Consider the following 20,896-nt stretch of genomic DNA (forward strand, 5'->3'; position numbering starts at 1 on the left):
AGGGCAGCACGGTGGCCATCTGCAAGTAGTTTGTATGTTCTCCCTGTGTTTGCGTGGGTTTCCTCCGGGCACTCCGGTTTCCTCCCACACTCCAAAGACATACTGATAGGGAATTTAGATTGTGAGCCCCATTGGGGACAGTGATGAAAATGTGTGCAAACTGTAAAGCGCTGTGGAATATGTTAGCGCTATATAAAAAATAAAGATATTATTATCCTAGATGCCTCGGCACAGCCGGAGAGCTAGCTAAGCCTAAAGCAAGAAAGAGGAAATCTAAACTGCCCCGGAGCAGACCCCAAAGGAATAGATAGCCCCCAAATATATGTTGTCGGTGAGACAAGATGAAAACACAAACGCCGGCAGAAAAATAGACTCAGCGAACGATGGGGCCCACACTGACTAGACAGTACAGGAAAGGAAAGACACTGTCTGCAATCACGCAAAAAACCCTGCAAAAAGTCCAACACGTCCGATGCACAAAAAACACTGAAGTTGCACGACTTTGCCCCCACTATATCGGCATTCTGGTATATTCTGAAAGCAAAGCAAAAAGAGACCAATATAACAGGGGACAAAACAAACGGGCACATGCAGTAGCATGAGGGCGGTGATTCAGCACAGCCGGAGCTGGCTGACCCGCACAAAGCAGAGATAAACAAAACCAGATCAAATGCAAACAGAATAACAAATGAACCACTTAGCTGAACCATGCAGGGAAAGAGCAGGAGACATCAGACTTAGAATGCACAGGAAGAAAATCACCAGCAGGGATAGAGGGAGTCAGCTGTCTTAGATCCCAATAATCAGAAACCCCAGATCTCCAATCGTCTTCCTCATTATCAGGTGGCAAGTTTCTGTCTATCAGATCAGCTCCACTACTTCCAGTAACCATCAGAAGGAGTCCAGAAAGAACTCGCAACCCCTCTGTCAATCTGACCAGCTCCACTACCTTCAGTAATCACCATAGGGAGGAAAAACAACTAATGTTAGGGTTAGGGCTAGGGTTAGGGCTGAGATTAGGGTTAGGGGTGTGTTAGGGTTAGGGTTGGAGTTAGAATTGGGGGGTTTCCACTGTTTGGGCACATCAGGTGCTCTCCAAACACAACATGGCGTCTGATCTCAATTCCAGCCAATTCTGCATTGAAAAAGTCAAATGGTGCTCCTTCCCTTCCAAGCTCTGCCATGCACTCAAACAGTGTTTTATCAGCCTACTCAGGACAAATTGCAAAACAACTTTTTGGGTCCAATTTCTCCTGTTACCCTTAGGAAAATAAAAAATTGGGGGCAAAAATGTCATTTTTGTGGAAAAAATATGATTTTTTTTTTCATGCCTGGGCATTATAAACTTCTGTGAAGCACTTGGGGGTTCAAAGTGCTCACCAGTCACCACACATCTAGATAAGTTCCGTGGGGGGTCTAGTTTCCAAAATGGGGTCATTTGTGGGGAGTTCCAACAGTTTAGGCACATCAGAGGCTCTCCAAACGCGACATGACACCCGCACACCATTCCATCAAAGTCTGCTTTCCAAAACGTCTCTACTTCCCTTCCGAGCCCCGACGAGTCCACATACAGTAATTTTCTCCCACATATGGGGTATCAGCATACTCAAGACAAATTGGACAACAACTTTTGGGGTCCAATTTCTCCTGTTGCCCTTGGGAAAATAAAAAAAATTGGGGACTAAAAGATCATGTTTGTGGAAAAAATATGATTTTTTTATTTTCACACCAGGGCGTTATAAACTTCTGTGAAGCACTGGGGTGTTCAAACTGCTCACCACACATCTAGATAAGTTCCTTATGGGGTCTAATATCCAAAATGGGGTCACTTGTGGGGGGTTTCCACTGTTTAGGTACATCAGGGGCTCTCCAAAGGCAACATGACACCCGCAGACCATTCCATCAAAGTCTGCGTTCCAAACCGTCACTACTTCCCTTCCAAGCCCTGACGTGTGCTCATACAGTAGTTTTTTCCCACATATGGGGTATCAGCGTACTCAGGACAAATTGGAAAACAACTTCTGGGGTCCAGTTTCTCCTGTTACCCTTGGGAAAATAAAAAAATTGGGGACTAAAAGATCATGTTTGTGGAAAAAATATGTTTTTTTTATTTTAACGCCCAGGCATTATAAACTTCTGTGAAGCCCTTGGGGGTTCAAAGTGCTCACCACACATCTAGATAAGTTCCTTGGGGGTCTAGTTTCCAAAATGGTGTTATTTGTGGGGGGTTTCCACTGTTTTGGCACATCAGGGGCTTTCCAAACACGGCATGGCGTCCAATCCAAATTCCAGCCAAAAAAAGTCAAATGGCCCTGCTTCCCTTCCGAGCTCTGCCATGCTCCCAAATAGTGGTCTACCCCTACATATGGGGTATCGGCGTATTCAGGACAAATTGCACAATGTCTTTTGGGTCCTGATACCCTTGGAAAAATAAAAATTGAGGGTGAAAAGATCATTTTTGTGGAAAAAATATGATTTTTTAAATGTACGGCTGTACGGTTATAAACTTCTGTGAAGCCCTTGGGGGTTCAAAGTTCTCACCACACATCTAGATAAGTTCCTTTGGGGGTCTAGTTTCCAAAATGGTGTCATTGTGGGGGGTTTCCACTGTTTTGGTACATCAGGGGCTTTTCAAACGCGACATGGTGTCCGATCTCAATTCCAGCCAAAAAAGTCAAACGGCGCTGCCTCCCTTCCGAGCTCTGCCATGCGCCCAAATCGTCATTGACACCCACATATGGGGTATCAGCATACTTAGTACAAATTGCACAATAACTTTTAGGTCCTGTTACCCATGTGAAAATAAAAATTGGGGGTGAAAAGATCATTTTTGTGGAAAAAATATGATTTTTTAATTGTACGGCTGTACGTTATTAACTTCTGTGAAGCCCTTGTGGGTTCAAAGTTGTTACCACATATCTAGATAAGTTCCTTGGGGGGTCTAGTTTCCAAAATGGGGTCACTTGTGGGGTGTTTCCACTGTTTAGGTACATCAGGGGCTCTCCAAACGTGACATGGCGTCCGATCTGAATTCTAGCCAATTTTGCATTGAAAAAACGGTGGTCCTTCCCTTCTGAGCTCTGCCATGCACCGAAACAGTAGTTCCCCCCACATATCAGGTATCAGCGTACTCAGGACAAATTGCACAATAACTTTTGCAGTCCAATTTCTCCTGTTACCCTTGGTAAAATAAAAAAAATTGGACCTGAAGTAATTTTTTGTGAAAAAAGTTAAATATTCATTTTTTTTTTTTAAACATTGAAAAAATTCCTGTGAAGCACCGGAAGGGTTAATAAACTTCTTGAATATGGTTTTGAGCACCTTGAGGGGTGCAGTTTTTAGAATGATGTCACTTTTGTGTATTTTCTATCACATAGACCCCTCAAAGTGACTTCAAATGTGATGTGGTCCGTAAAAATAAAATGGTGTTGCAAAAATGAGAAATCGCTGGTCAACTTTTAACACTTATAGCTTCCTAACAAAAAAATTTTGGTTCCAAAATTGTGCTGATGTAAAGTAAACATATGTGAAATGTTACGTATTAAGTTTTTTGTATGCCATATCTCTGTGATTTAAGGGCATAAAAATTCAAAGTTGGAAAATTACAAAATTTTCAAAATTTTTGCCAAATTTCTGCTTTTTTCACAAATAAACGCAAGTTATTTGAGTGAAATTTTACCACTAACATGAAGTACAATATGTCACAAGAAAACAGTGTCAGAATCACCGGGATCCATAGAAGCGTTTCAGAGTTATTACCTCATAAAGGGACAGTGGTCAGAATTGTAAAAATTGGCCGGGTCATGAACGTGCAAACCACCCTTGGGGGTTAAGGGGTTAAAAAATAACTGGTTTTAAAAATTTCATATTTCAATAGGACAATTGAAAATAAGCAACTTTGTAATGTATTGTGAGAACACAGAATTTTAACTTAATTAGGCTAGTTTCACATTAGCGTTTTTTTGCGCAGCGCATCGGGCGCATAAAAAACGCAAAGAAAAACGCAAAACAAACGCGCGTTTTTTTAACGTCATGCGCACGCTGATGTGTAAAAAAAACGCAGCGTTGTTTGCGTTTTACATGCGTTTTTTGCATGCGTTGGCGTTTTTTATGCGCATGCGTTTTTAAGTGTGACGTTTTTTCCATTGTCTAGAGAACATTCTAGACTTGTTTAACTCAAAAACGCATGCGCAAAAAAACGCAAGCGTGCGCAAGACCATGCGCACGCATGCGTTCCCATAGGCTCCAATGTGGTGTTTTTGCGCATTCCGTGCGCAAGCGTGCGCATGCGTTTTTTTGACGAGACAGGGCGGAACCAAAAATGCAACATGTTGCGTCTGGCGCGCCTGGCGCAAAAGACAAAAAAACGCATGCGCATGAAAACGCAAGTATGCGCAAGACCATGCGCACGTCATGTTAAGTATAGGTGCGCAGTGCGCATGCGCACGGGTGCGCACGATGCGCTGCGCACAAAAGCGCTAATGTGAAACCAGCCTTAACCAGACATTTATTTTCAGCAAGCCAGGAAGAATAATCTTTATGTTGACTTTTGAATGTATGCATTTTTTCTTCAGTTGGTCAAAAGTCTGAGATGTTGACTCTTCTTTCATACAAAGTCATAGAACAATGATGTTTGCTGATATCCTGATTACATATTGTCCAGGCCAGCTAGTTTGTTTACTTGCAAAACAGACAAGGAAAAAGTGTGCAATCTTGTCTGGTTTCATAACTATTCTTCCCCTTTACCTGTGAATGCTGGATTGAAGGACACTTGTGAAGCATAAAAAGAGGCTATATGCGTCTGTAACATGACAGACAGCCAAGAGATCCAGGGATCCATGGATCCAGAGTCTTTCTACAGGACAGCAGCCAAGACATCATAGCGTCATCATGATGGACACAGATTTGTCATTCTACAAGATGCCAGCTTAGGGGACCTCGGCCCTGGCTGGAAGATACAGATCTGCTCCATTGACTATCGCTGAACCATGGATTTGTTTGTGAAAGCCTTGAATGAGACCCACCGGTCGCCTGGCTCCATGGAGATATTCAGAGAAGAAAGGTTGTGATCCGCTAGTCAACTGGCCTTGTACCTCAATGGACTGTCATCTTCCCAAGCTTGTCTCTACCTCCTCTCTGTGTGTGCCACAGGTGGGTAGTTGGTCCTGTAAACTCTGAAGTCACAGCTGCTCTTCTCCTGGCGTGTCAGCGGAAGAGTGAAACTCTTTTAATTTGCACCATTTTGGGTGTTTTGCTCGGACTGTTATTTGACTGTTTTGTGCTTCAATAAAGTATTGTCACACTGTTTTATCCTCACCTTGTGTTGTCTGAGTAGTGTTATGCCTACTGTAAAAGGAGAGCATGCATTTGATGGGATGATCCCTGGTCAATGTGGTCTCGGATAGCGAACCAGGGCGCCCACTGACCCCCCGTATCTCCACATGTATCTTATCAGGAAAACTTTCTTCTTTCTCCTCCTTGATTGATCTTTTAAACTTAATTCTTGGGTAAAATCTTTAAAATCTATTTTCAGTGAAGACAGACTTTCCAATTACTTAGATGAGAGATGACAGTTTGTACTTTTAAAATGTTATGGTCAGGGCAGGGGGAAGGAGTTAGAGGTGCACTGACATTCTCCAGTAAGTTCTCCTCTAACACTTACATTTCTCTATAGAACTTTATGAGCACCAACCGTCATCTCCTATCTATTTAAAATTAATAGATAGGAGATAGCAGTGTATTAACTGAAAACAGATTTTTGCCTGTGAATTGAGATTACTAACAGTGAAAGATCAACCCAGGAGGAAAAAGAAGCAGATTTCTCTAATAATATTCTTAGTTTTATTTTTATTAAGTTTCTTCTTTTTACATGTACTATTGATACATGAAAAAAACTAAATTAAAAGGATGGTTACTAGTGTTGAGCGATACCTTCCAATATTGGGAAATATCGGATCGGATTGGATCAGACCGATACCCAAAAAGTTTCGGATATCGCCGATTCCGATACCGGAAACCAATGCAAGTCAATGGGACAGAAATATCGGAATTAAAATAAACCCTTTCTTTCCCTGTAGGTTAATTCTACATGAAGGAAAACAACTAAGAATAATGTAGAATGTTTTGGGGGAGGTGGAGGAGACATTAAAAGCATAGAGGTTTAACCCAATCACATGGAATAGCAGGAATTATTTTTTTTTTAAGACGTTCGGAGTTACAAAGATATTGACTATGTTAAAGGGGTTGTGTAGCAATAGAGGGAGACGTTCAGAAAAGGCACATGTTGGTGGCATGTTGGAACGGAGTGCTTCATCTAGCTTGAAGGTTGACTGAGCCCCTGACCCGGAGGACACGGCACGGATGCGGGCACCTGTATGCACAACAGACTGTGAGTAAAGCTTTGGAACTACATGCCCTGGTGTCCTCCAGTTATTCCTGCGTCAACACACTCAGCACTGCTACATCTCTGTGCCTGGCACTGCACCATCTACGTCTCTTCACTAGCTCTCCATCTACACTGCCCTGGGACTACAGCCCTACCTGTGGAGGGCCACAACATCATTGCTGCACCATACCATCTGTCCCAGAGGATCTGCCTGCAGCGTCGGCTTAACATCTTCATTGCCGAACACCACAGGTGGCGTCACAAATCATTCACTCATAAACTTTAATCATCATCCACACGTTCAACATTTCCCTTTTACAATGGATGCCCAGGGCCACGGACTGGGTCACAGCTACCGTGACATCTCCCATTGAAACTAACGAGCCCGGTACCGAGTACCCCACCAGCCCTGGCGGGCGATCCAACTTGGCAGAAATACATTACAGAACAGGTTGTCCGGGCTTTTCACATAATCTCATTGCATATCTAGGCTCCAAAATGCTGACAATAAGTAATTTACCTTCTGTGGCTAGTCTGCACGGTTTCCAAGATATCATCTCTTGCTTCTAAGATAAACGTCCCGGGGGGGTGTGTTGTGTCATTGAAATGAGAACTTGTCGTTTCCACCTCCCTCACTAGTTTCACTTTCCATAGATCACTGTTCAGTGTGTGTCTGGGGGAGGAGCAGCTGGGTGGTCTGCTCGCAGCCAATCACAGCCATGCCATTAGTTAACATGCCTTAACAGGATGTGCCCACACTTCTTAGGATTCCTCATTGGCTGAATCAAATCAAACTGGCTCATAGCATTATGGGAACTTCCGATTCTGGTATTCAATATGCAAAAAGTATCGGAACTCAGTATCGGAATTCCGATACCGCGAATATCGGCCGATACCCGTTATTTGCAGTATTGGAATGCTCAACACTAATGGTTACTCTTTAACGGAGAACAAAGTTACTCATAAATGATTCAATATGATTTAATGATGGAAATTGCTAGTTACTTTCTCTTACATATAAGACGTTATTATCGATGAATCCCAATCTATGAGCATTAATTTATAACATAACATTCTTTCAGGCTTATGCTATTCAATAGCTTTTATTTCCTTGATTTCCTAATTTACATATGGATTCAGAACAGTTTTTCAAACCAGATGCTGTTTCTAACAGATGAATGCAAATGACATAAGTACATACCAAAACATATGAAACTACTGTCAACAAACTCAAAATCAGCAAGTTTTTCCACCTGTCTCTTAAGAGAAAAAGCAATGTGAGCACAACCCCAAAAGTGAGGAAAATCGTCTTATGAGAACACCCATTTAGCACAATGACATCTGGTTCACAGATGGTGTACGTCCATCTACTTAGCAAGTCATTAGAGAAAGAGGCACTCTTGTGCGCAGCGCTATAGCTGAATTATACACTACCTCAGGCAACTAAACAAAGAAATCAATTAATATCTTTACTTAATTAATGTATTTTTTCACTGCATGTGTGTTTACATCTGGCTAATATGCAGACTTTTCAGGACTGAATTTCGGCTGTTTCGTGCTGGGCTAAATGAACTCTTTACCCCTTTTTACTTACTTGCCAATTTTATAATCATCATAACTTGCTACCATGATGAAGAGACAATGCAGCACACCAGGAGTTAAATTACATCTTCATCTCTACTATATCTGTAAATGTATATGTACCGTATGTATACTGTATTGCATACAATAAAATTCAAGAAGTATGAAAAGAGTCCAAAAACAGATGTCATTCAGGAATGAATCCAAGTAAAAATACAAGAAAAACAGCACATGCACGGCACTGAGATACCCAAATAAACTGAGAAAGCACATTGTTGCATTTGTGCCTTTTTTTGTCTAATATTTAGTGTTTTTCGCCTATGTATTCTATTAATTTGCGTCTTTAGGCTTTTACCTGGGTTTTTTTTAGTTATAGTTTGCCACTGTTGGCCAAATTTACTGTTTTCAGATGCGTTTCTCTTATTCATCATATGTCATAAATGTACTCCAGTTTTCCATGGAGTAATTTTATGTACACCAGATTTTGCGCAATTTTTGCAAAAATTTGAGAAACATGCGACGTTTTACAAAGGCAATCTGTCACTCAATTCATACTGCCCAATCCACAGGCAGCATGAATCATTCTCTGCCTGCATAATTTTCTGAAACACTCCAATGTATCACAGAAACCTCAGGGCTCAATTCATAAAGACTAGCATTTAGCATGCCTCTTAATGAATGAGCACCAAGTTACAACTGCCATGACCCTGGAATGTTATTGCAGTGAGAGACTGCAGTAAATTTCTTTTGTGATTTATGGCATTAAAGTAGTGGAAATTTTAATACATTTTCAGTATGGCCCTTTACACGCCCCGTCCTGCCCAAGCTGCATTGACTGCAAGACTACTATAAAAACCCCAAAAGTCACAACATTTTTGTGTTGTTAAAAATGTTGTTACATTTATGGCTCACTCCCACTTGCGATTAAATCTGACAAATGCAATTCAATTAAAAATCGGATTGCATTCATACCAGTTTTAATACTTTGCTTGTGTTTTCAATAGTCTTTCTGTTCCTGCTCGAATCACTGGATTTTTGGGCCCCCCTTTCAAGTGAAGGGTGTCCGCGTTCGTGTTCGGGTCAGTGTACTGTTCTGGTACCCGAACCCGAACTTTTTGTAACTGTTCAGCTGAACCCACCGGACCCAAACTTCCAGGTGTCTGACCATCTTTACTAATGACTAAACTTATCGCATGGTAACTCACTAAGGGAGAGGGAGTCTTTTATAGAGGATGACTCCCAGGAATTGGCTGAGAGACATGCAGCAGGTGTACACAATATGCTAATTGCTTCTCAGCAACAGGCTGAGGACATTTAGCAATATGTGCACACTGCCCTATAAGAGCAGGGGAGCGGGCATTCACCAGGCGCACCGCAGAGAGCTACGATGCACAGTAGTGAGCAGGAGCATACCGGGGAATGACACATTGGAGTCGGAGCGATGAGTATGCTGGCATACCTGCATGAAGGGGTAAGGGAACAACATGTAGGGGTGCCGACCATAGTGCTACAGTAACCCCTCTCTTTTTCAAGCCCATGAAAGCTCTCGGCTGAGAAGTTGGAGGCTGACACCTCATCACAGACTCCCATGACTTCTCTTCAGGATCACAACTTCTGTCCACTAGAATAAAGTTGACATGTCTCATTATCTTCATGACTCTAGGATGCATCAAACCATCCTCAGCATAGGACGAAGCAGTTGTAGTACCAGGAACTCTGCATTGGAAAGTATCTCTCCATTCGTTGAGATGAGTTACCATCCAGAAGGATTCAAGGACCAACTGTAGTTCCTTTGCGTGTTTGAGGGATAGCAGAGAATTAGCAGATGCCACCGCCTTGATGTTTTCTTTACTAGACCACCTAGAAACAGGATACCTCCTCTGTGTCCCTCTTCAGCCTGTTCTCAAAGACGATATGTGCACAAGGTGGGGAGGTTCCTGGCTGATCCTTAACACAATCGTTGGGACTGTGTGGGGACATCACCTTCACTTCCCTTTCTTCGGAAATGCCAGCACAGAGTGAGTCGGCAAACAGCTAAACTAGTGGAGAAGATGATGACACTGCTGACTGACCTGGACATATGGGGACCAGACATCTCTAGTGACTCGACATTCCCCAATGGAGCATCACATGGGGTCTCCAGACTAGAATGGGCACTTGAGTTCTCGGCTCTGGATGACCTATGGGAATGCCAGACAGCGCATGAAAGGCGATCTTTTGCATGTAAAACATGCCAACCTGGAGCTCAAGTTATTCAATCATGACTTGACTGTTTCTGAGTAGGGATCATCCTTCGCTTGACAACAACCTCACCAGATTTTGGAGATGTCAAACAGGAATCTGACACTGACTTCACAGCTTACAGTACGAACTCCCCCGCCGAGCAGAAGCCTCTACTTGCCATGAATATAGTCACAGTCACCTGTGGAGAGGGTATATTCCTGCCAAGGGCAGTCTCTCCCACTGGCCCAAGGATTTTGAGTTTATTTAACTTCACTAGACATGGATCGTCAGAATGTTCCGCACAACCGCAGCAATACTGAAATTCCATCTCACGACAGAGTTCCAGCTTCTGCTCAGCCTGCCAGTCACAGTCAACCTTCATGGATTCTGCATGGGTAGCTGCCTCCACAGACTGGGGAATGAGTGGTTTTTGAAAGGATAGGGCCAAATGTGATGGTTTCCTTACACTCATCACCAGTCTGGTCTGCTTCTTGAAGATGGGAAGTTTTTGGAGAAGATTCTGTGTTCGACTTGTTGAAAACTTTACGGAGTAACCCCAGGATGTCCTGCAGGTCCTAGGTGATAGGAGACCCTTTTTCTCACAGGGGGTTGAGCCATGCTAGGGCATCTCCTGGTAGGTAGGACATCAGGAATCTCACCTTGACCCGATCAGAGGGAAACTGCTGACTGAAAACTTTAATGTCGCATGCACTGCTCCAGGAACCAATGGCACTGCTTTGGATCCCTATAGTACTGAGATGGATCAGACAGGATTGGTTCCAGGTTACATAAGCATAGTCGTAGGTACCGCAACTTTGACTGCGCAACTGACGCCAGGGCTTCTAATAGGACATCTAGTGTCTGTAGATGTTACAAAAAAATTTCCTGGCTCTCTCTGCTGACACATCTCCTAGCACAGAGATGCTGATGCAAAGCCTTGGGACTAGCCACAATTAAGGTTAAAAAAAATCATAGTTTGGGAGTGTCGAAGCAGGCATGATGACGTGTTAAAGGTCGTAAAAGCTATCAATTGAAGAGTAGAGTGGCTGCATGTGTGAAACAGCATTGGGGATGCATTCTCTACAATAAGAGACTAGGCAAAGAAAGGTACAGAGCTGATTGAGAGATGTGTGGGGACAGAAATAGATTGTGTGGCCTGAATGTGATCAGGAGTGAGGTGTCTGGTAGATCCATGCAGGCATTGACCCAAGAAAACAACCTTTGGTTACAAAATTAAACTTTATACTTGGAGGCCTTACATTTGTTTCATACTAGAAACCGCAGAAGACTTATGGAAGCAGTGCTACAGCTCAAAGCATCTGGTGCACAGATCAGCAATCATTCACATACTGTAACAGCACAACTGAGGATTGAGTGGGAATCGTATTCTTAAGGTCAGACTGCAGTGATGTTGGGTATTGTATCAGTGAATTCTGGGCAACTTGCGGAAACACTGTCAAAGCATAATGTTTTTCCTGAAAAGTAAAAGCAAAAAGGTACTGACAATCTTGATGCAATAGTACAGAAAAAATATAAACCAGGTCAATGACAGTGCTTAGAGAACCATATAAACAGTGTTGGGCTGGGGTGCCAAGAACCCACCAGTAACCAACTTCAGGGCCCCACTTTTCGCTGCATGCAATTGTGACATTATCCTTAATCAGAAATTTACCGTATTTTTCGGACAATAAGACACACTTTTTTCTCCAAAAATGTGGAGGAAAATGATTGGTGCGTCTTGTAGCCTGTATGTACGGGCTCTGGCTGTTGTGGGGAGGTGGGCGTGAGGCAGTGGCAGAGCAGCGGGTCACAGGAGGCAGGAGCCAGTGGCTGCGGCAAACTCCAGTGCCCGCTGCTAAAAAGAAATGAATATTTACTGCATTCCATGCCCATGGGCCTGGATGGCAATGACTATTCATTTCTCTTTAATAGCATCCTGGTATGCATGGCACTATGCCTGTCCTAGTATGCATGGACCCATACTTATCCTGGTATGATTGGCCTCCATCCCCATCCTGGTATGCAGGACACCCATTTTTGTCCTGGTATGCATGGCCCCATCTTTATCCTGCTATGATTGGTCCCCATCCCCATCCTGGTATGCATGGCCCCTCAGAAAAACGTTTAAAAAATACCATTACACTTACCTTCATGTATTCCCTCGCAGCGTCTTGTTCCGATGTCAGCAGCTGCTTTATGCTTGTAAGCAGCGTGTGGCAGGGACATCATGCAGTGCTTACAAGCCGAAGGACAGCTGCCGGAATACTCACTGCTCTGCACGCCGGGACTGTGTGCGTGGAGGGCAGCGAGTATTCATTGCTCGCTATTTAGTAGCGTGCATAGTGACATCTTCCAGCTTCCTGAAGCTGCCGAGCGGTCACGTGTGCACGCTACTTAAGAGGAATTAATATTCACTGCACTCTACTCCCATGGGCATGGAATGCAGTGAATATTCATTACCTTTACTAGCCGGGATACATGACCGCTCAGCAGCTGCAGGAAGCCGGCAGCTGACACTGGGTAACACTACTAAAAAGCGAGCAATGAATACTCACTGCCCTCCATGTACATAGTCAGAGCGTGTAGAGCAGTGATTATTCTGGCAGCTGTCCTTCAGCTTGTAAGCAGCGCATGATGGTGGAGGAGCCAGAAGCAGTGGAGGAAGTGTTAGATACAGAGGTTTTGTCCCACAAGCCTTGGTGATTCAAAGACTTGTGAAGCAGCCCCTTGACCGCCTGCCCCCACAGCCACCCTATTCCCAGTCAGCGAGATGTAATGCCCCTGCCCATGTTTGCTAGTGCAGGTGTCAGTGGTGAAATGCACCCTGGTAGACATAGATTTTTTCAGGGAACGGGCGATGTTGTCTGCGACATGCTGATATATCGCAGGCACAGCTTTCTTCGAGAAGTAATCGTGACTGGGCAACTAGTACTGGAGGACTGCAATGGCCATTAACTTTTGGAAACAGTCTGTATGCACCAGTTGGAAAGGCAGCATTTCTGTGGCCAACAGATTAGAGATAGTGGTTGGTGGAGTTCAAGCTCTTAGCTTTGGCATGTGTAGGAGGAAACATTATTTTAAGTGACCACAACTGAGGGCTGGCTGCTGTGCTGAGAAAGGATGGAGAAGGGTGAACAGGATAAACTTCTGGACTGTGAGTGAGGTGCAGGTTGAGATGTTATGGTGGACTGAGAAATATTGTGCTAGGCGACACAAAAACAGCAGTCATGTCCACTTCCGTAACAGCTGACAAGCTCTCACTCACTTCAATTTTGGGGGTAAACAAGTGGATTTTCTGCTGTCGGAGTCCTGTGTGAGAACACTTGGTAAAGTGACAGAGGAGGATGAAACAGCAGATGTGATTGATGAGAAGCCTGGTGGTTGGTGAGGCCCACTAGTTAGCATTTTAGAGCAGTGAGATTCCCAAACTAATTTAAGTTGATCGCGCATGTGACGGATCATGCATGTATATAGCAAATTATTGCAATTTTTGCCCCTAATTTTTGCAAATTTCCCAGATAACCTGAGTTGGGTCATCCTTTGAGTTCTCAAAAAAGGCCCACTCTAAGGAACCCTTGCCACCCTTGCGAACTGCACTCATGACCGATGCTGGCCACAGCTCTGCTGAGCTACTTAGTTGCTTACTTCTAGGTTCACACCAAGTGGGATCTACAACCTTCTCTTTGTTCTCACACTCCACACCCTGAGAGTGCAGAAGGGTGCAGAGGTCCTTCATCTGTGCCAACTCCGCTAGCGTGGTTTGCACCACATCGGGACTGCGTTCACCCATTCTATGCAAAAGGACATACTGCATCAGGGCTCATCACTGCTGCCAGTCGCTGAGACATGTGCAAAAAGCATAATCCCGCCATGTCAGAATTTTGCACATCAAACAGTTAACCAGTAGGTTAAATCTCTGTAGTGATGCAAGTCGGTGACCTGCGGGGTGCGATTAGCATAGGTGAGCACAAAGTGACCGTGCTTTCAGTAGCAGTGCATGCAGGCTGGGATAGTGTCGGAGAAATTGAGGACATGAGCCCTGCAAGGCATGTGTGTAAGGTTGCACTGGTTTAAGGCTGCCACGAGGTTTGCACCGTTATCGCACACAGCCTTCCATGGCTCCAGGTTTAGTGGAGACAGCCATTGCTCTACCTGGATAGCTGTTCACACCTCTTGAGCTGTGTTACTTTGATCCCCAAGGCATATAAATTTGAACACTGCCTGATTTCAGTGAGCCATGGCTGTGCAGTTCGGAGGTGGTAGGGATTCTATCTGCACTGTTGGAATGTGTGTCAGATTAAGGGAGAGTTTGAGGGCAAAGGTGGAGGCCATAAGCAGTGGAGGAATTGTTAGATACAGAGGTTTTGTCCTGCAAGTCTTGGGGATTCAAAGACTTGTGGAGCAGCCCCTTGACCTCCTGCCCTCACAACCACCAGAGACACCCAGTGCCCAGTCAGTGAGATGAAATGCCCCTGCCCATGTTTGCTAATCCAGGTATCAGTGGTGAAATGCACCCTCATAGACATAGATTTTTTTCAGAGAACGGGTGATGCTGCCAGCAACATGCTGGTGTAGCGCAGGCACAGCTTTCTTATAGAAGAAATGATGACAGGGCAACTGGTACTGGGGGACTGCGATGGCCATCAACTTTCTGTAACCGTCTGTATACACCTGGTGGAAAGGCAGCATTTCCATGGCCAACAGATTGGAGATAGCTGAGTTCAAGCTCTTTGCTTTGGCATGTGTAGGAGGAAATATTCTTGTACGTGACCACAACTGTGGGACAGATGGCTGTCTTCTGTGCTGAGAGAGGATGGAATACAGAGAACAGGACAAACTGCAAGTCAGTGAGTGATGTGCAGGACCAGATGTTATGGTGTATTGAGAAAGATGTGTTGTGCTAGATTACACAAAAACAGCAGGCATCTTCACTTACCCTAAGGCTAGGTTCATTTTGCTGTAACCCAGCCCATTCACGCATAGCGTTGACCAGCTGCGTTAACGGTATAGCATAATGCGATCGCGTTATGCTATACCCGCTAGTGCAGATGATTCATCTGCGCAGATGATTCATATGCGCTGGCGGTGATGGAGCCTCAGACGGTGCAGCCTGTGTCCGAGGCTCCATCACTGAATGACGTCACATCGCGAGTGCATGCCGCTTTACGGCATGCATCACGATGCACCCAATAATGGGGCTTGATGGCAGAGTTAACGGACTGCGTTACACTGCGTTATACCGCGGTATAACGCAGTCCATCTAATGGACTGCCAGAACGCAATGTGAACCCGGCCTTACCCTGACTACAGCAGGTAAACAGGTGGATTTTCTGCGGCTAAAGAACTGTGTGAGAGCAATTGTCACAGTGAAGAAGGAGGAAGAAACAGCAGATGTGGTTGATGGGATGGCCGTTGGTTGGCTAGGCCCACTACTTGGCATTTTAGCACAGTGAGATTTCCAAACTAAGACATGTTAATCGCGTATGTGCTGGTTCATGCATGTAGTTTTCAAATTATTGCAATTTTTGCCTCTACTGAGTATTTCCAAATTTGGGAGATAACGTGATCATCCTTTGCGGTCTCAAAAAAGGCCCAGGCCAGGCAACCCTTGCTGCCCCTGCAAACTGCAGACTCTTGACCAGTGCTGGCCACAGTCAGAGCTGTAGCTGAGGATGCAATGCTTGTCGTGTTTGTATCACCACCTCATTTTCTCCAACGTCACCTCCTCGTCTTCCTCCTCTACCTCCTTTGCTGAGCTACTCAGCTGTGTACCTCTCAGTTCACACCAAGTGGAATCTACAACTTCATCATCATCCACTCTGTTCTCCCACTCCTAACCCTAAGACTCCCCCTACTCCTCTTTCTGCCCTGACACCAGAGAACAGTCCTCATGGTCTTCTGGTATCTGAGTCCCATCAGGATCACCTCCATTCCCGGTAGTTAACGACTGGTAATGACTGTCTGTATTCTGCTCGGACCCTACTTCGTCTGGCCCCGGATCCAACAAGAAAAAATTTGGAGCGTCGGTGCAGATGCTTTCCTCCTCTGGATTCATTGGATCTTTGGAGCAGACTTCTGATGCCCATGGAATAGAATGTGTGAATAGCTCTGCAGTATGGCCCATCTGTGATTCCCCACCGTAAGTTTGGTGTATGGAAATTTCTGACGCGAGGGGAAACAAGGGTGATTGGGGTGCCACCTCTGAGGATTGTACTGTGTATAATGTTAAGGTGGAGGAAGAGGAGGAGAGGCCACTTGATGCAGTGCTTTTAATCCACTGGAGCACATGCTCTTTCTGCGTACTGCTGAGTGTGACTGCAAAAGAAAGAGAGTCTAGTAGCCCGCCCAGTAACAGATTTTGTCAGTGGTCTTTGGATAGGACAAGACCATGTTTGTTACTGCTTTCATTAACATTAATAACTAACCACATACACATCGAACACCAATCCTATTCCCCCTTCCTCCAAGACCCGCTTTTTCCCACTAATGTTGTATGTACCCTTCACCTCTTTTAACCTACAGTTTCAAAAACCTGCAGGCCCACACCTGTCAGTCACCTGTCGCTAAATGAATAATGACTATTTATTTTCTTAAATAGTGTGACTGAACAACACACTTATACCTTAGGCCAGGTTCACATAGTGTTAACCAGCCCAATCAACGCATAGCGTTGACAGACTGCGTTAACGCTATAGCATAGCGCAATATGCGCTATGCTATACCGCTAACGCTGCTGATTCATCAGTGCTAGCGGTGACATGCTATATTGCTAGCACTGATGAATCATCAGCGCTAGCTGTGACGGAGCCTCAGATGCTGCAGGCCGCGTCCAAGGCTCCGTCAGTGATTAATGGCACATCGCGAATGCGTCTCGCTTTGGGCCCCATAATGGTGGTGCATGGCAGCGTTAACGGACTGCCATAGCGCAGTGAGAACCCGGCCTAACATTTTTGATGAGCAAATGTGACTTTCACATACCTCACTACAACACCGTTTTATCCCAAATGAGTTGGTTTAGTAAATACGGCCTCCTGACTGAACTTCTATCTTAGGCCTTATGAGTTTTTAACAGGAAATCTGGCCTTCTGATTCCTCACTGCAACACAGTTTTATCCCAAACAATTTGGATTAGTAAATACGGCCTCCTGGCTGAACTCCTATATTAGGCCTAATGAGTTTTTAAGAGGGAATCTGGCCCTCTGATTCCTCACTGCAACACAGTTTTATCCCAAACAATTTGGATTAGTAAATACGGCCTCCTGGCTGAACTCCTATATTAGGCCTAATGAGTTTTCAAGAGGAAATCTGGCCTTCTGATTCCTAACTGCAACACAGTTTTATCCCAAACAATTTGGATTAGCATAAGGGTCTCCTGGCTAAACCCTTATATTAGGCCTAACGATTTTTAGGAGGAAATATGACCTCCTGATTCCTCATTGTAATACAGTTTTATCCAAAATGATTTGAATTAGCAAATAATGTCTCCTAGCTGAACCTCTATATTAGGCCTAATGATTTTTAAGAGGAAATCTGGCCTTCTGATTACTCAATGGAATATACAGTAGTTTTATCCCAAACAATTGCGATTAGCAAATAATGCCTCCTGGCTGAGCCCCTATATTAGGCCTAACGATTTTTAAGAGGAAATCTGGTCTTCTCATTCCTCAATGCAACACAGTATTATCACAAACAATTTGGATTAACAAATATGGCCTTCTGGCTGAGCCCTTATATTAGTACTAATGATTTTTAAGAGGAAATTTGGCCTTCTCATTCCTAGCTGCAACACAGTTTTTTGCAAACGATCTGGATTAGTAAATACAGCCAACTGGCTGAACTCCTATATTGTGCCTACTGAATTTTTAAGAGGAAATCTGGCATTCTGGCTCCTCACTTTTACACAGTTTTATCCCAAACTATTTAGATTAGCAAATAACGCCTCCTGGCTGAACCCCTATATTAGGCCTGACGAGTTTTTAAGAGGAAATGCGGCCTTCTGATTCCTGACAGCAACACAATTTTTGCCTAAATGATTTTGATTAGCAAATGAGGCCTCCTGAGACTGCAACACAGTTTTAGCACAATCTAGTTAGATGCTGGAAGATTGATTTTACACAGGACAGGATCCTATCACTGTGGCTTCTCTGCGCTGTGACAGTGAGAAAATGGCGACAGCAAAACAAGAAGTCCGCTTTTCATATGGACAGAGACATTTGACTTTGGTAGCCAATCACAGAAGACCTTGTGTCATGATGTTGTGGATGGTTTCTGCGCCCTGATTGGCTGCCCAATGTACACACATTAAGTTAAGAAAATTAAATACATAAACAGTCTGACGACTCTAGACACACCCCCTCATCGAACACATCCCCCAGCTCATCACACAGCACCACTATCCTAGACACAGTGAACGCTAAAGCATTAATGGAAATGCAATGATTTACCAAACTGTGATCGAATAGTGCTGACTTTGAGTAAAAATTCTCTTTAAGCTGAGCATGAATTCCAATGTGCTACGTTTGTGCTGAAGTTGAAATTGGCTGACGTTTTTCAAGTAAGATCGCTTATCTCTGTTTAGAACTAGATACGGAAATTTTGATTATGCCTTTCAGCCTTAGCAATGCCCCTGCCAACTTTCAGCACTTCATTAATTATGCTTTGCAAGATTTCTTGGATCGATTTTTTCATTTATCTCAAGAACATTCTTATAACTTCATATTCCTTGGAGGAGCATCGCAGGCATGTTCAGTTAGTCCTGGAAAATTCATTACATTTTTTAAAAAATCATTTCAATAGTTACTTCACTCAAAAAAAACCCAAAAGTGTCTTTTCTGGTCTCCAGAGGCACAAGTGGCATTTAACAAACTAAAGACTCTTTTTACTTGTTCATTATTACTAGTTCATCTAAATCCTGAACTGCCGTTTGTTGTAGAAATGAATGAAAGACATTAGGATGTCGGGGGTGTCATTGGCCAAAGGTACAAAAATATATAGATAGTATAAAAAAATATATATATATGTCGTATAATTACACACATATATGGCCACAGATCACCTCTGACAAAAAATAGGACCAATAAAAGGACAGATTGCTGAATACCATAAGCAGGGAGGAAGGAAAACCAACAAAAAAAATGCAATCAAAAGTCCATATAATACACAAAATATCCTTTATTAATCAAATAAGCAGCCCAGGACAGGAAGAGTTAAAACACCGGTGGATATAACACCCTGCACTGCATAGGGCAGATCAGGCCACACATGAGCACTGAATGATACTGGATAGTGCCCAGCTGTATCTGCCATACATGTAAGACAACTGCTGTTTCAATATATATCCCCACTAGGCCAAGGTATACAAGCCCATAAATAGCACATGCACGTATATAAAAGTATCCAGCATGTATAGTGCATAGAACTCACATAGTGTTAAATAATTACCCATTGGGAGGTCAGTATCAGCAGCGTCTCCAGGTGTCCTGGTCTGCTTATTTGATTAATAAAGTATATTTTGTGTATTATATGGACTTTTGATTGCATTTTTGTTGGTTTTCTTTCCTCCCTGCTTTTGCTGTAGAAGTAGACGCCTCAGACTCAGAGCTGTTTTGACACAGCGTGTTGGAGACAAAAAGCAGCTTCATCCATGTACATTCCTTTCTCATATGATGTCATCTGCAGAAAAGAACTATGACATTGGAAATAAAGAACTTTTAGCTATTAAAGTCACCTTTTCTTCAAAATTTTGCACAAGTGTTCCAAGAAGAATTGATGCTTTGATATTTTTGGCTACACCAAATATTGATTTGATTTACATTTTTCTTGTATTTATTCACTTTGCTTTTTTTTGCTAATTAATAAAAATAAACTATTAAAACTTCTATATTTTAAAACATTTTCACTTTTGCAGCATTTTTTTCCACACCTGCCTAAACTTTTCACATTGGCAGCACAGTTTGGACAATATGATTATTCAGGGACATACCTCTAACTGGTAACACTCAATTGTGAATTTAGTTTTTAAATTCCAGGAGGTATAACAGAAAAAAACATAGAGGGCTAAGAAAATATTCTGCATAATATATTGCTTAATCGTAATAAAATTAGACAGCTGAAATATAGGTAATCATGTCACTGTATGTTTATGCTACCCACATGTGTACTGCGCACAGTTCTACCAAAACTAAATTTAAATCAGCAGAGATGGATAGTAACGTGAATTTAGTTGAGTACAACTGTTAGGGTTTGCGGATCGCACTGAATATAAATGATGGTAAAGTGTGATCACAACCCGAGGTTCACTGAGGGGTGATGGAAAACCACAGATATAGAACAATGGTGGCGCAAGGCTGCGAGCAAGAACCATAATCTCTCTGAGTTAAAGGTCACTCAGTGTGAACAGAGTGCAAAGTGCCTAACTCTGTTACTCCCCAGAGCGATACTATAGCAGAGAGCACTTGAGACTATACCCTATTAGACATCACAGGAGCATAATGGTAATGATGCTAGTTGGGGTCCCTATAGCTACCCCCCAGGAAAGTCTAGGCTGGTGGTTGTACTCGCTCTGACACTCGGCTGTGCTAACTGCACAAGCAACTTAGGACGTCCGGAGTCAGATGCTGAGCCAAGCGGGAGTTCCCACCCTACACTGCCTGCCTAGACACACAATCGCCGTGATAGAAGCAGCACATGTGCACACAGGGAGGTAGC

Source organism: Dendrobates tinctorius, unplaced genomic scaffold, assembly GCF_039654945.1.
Source record: "Dendrobates tinctorius isolate UK_male_01 unplaced genomic scaffold, ASM3965494v1 ptg000011l, whole genome shotgun sequence".
Classification (NCBI taxonomy): Eukaryota; Metazoa; Chordata; class Amphibia; order Anura; family Dendrobatidae; genus Dendrobates; species Dendrobates tinctorius.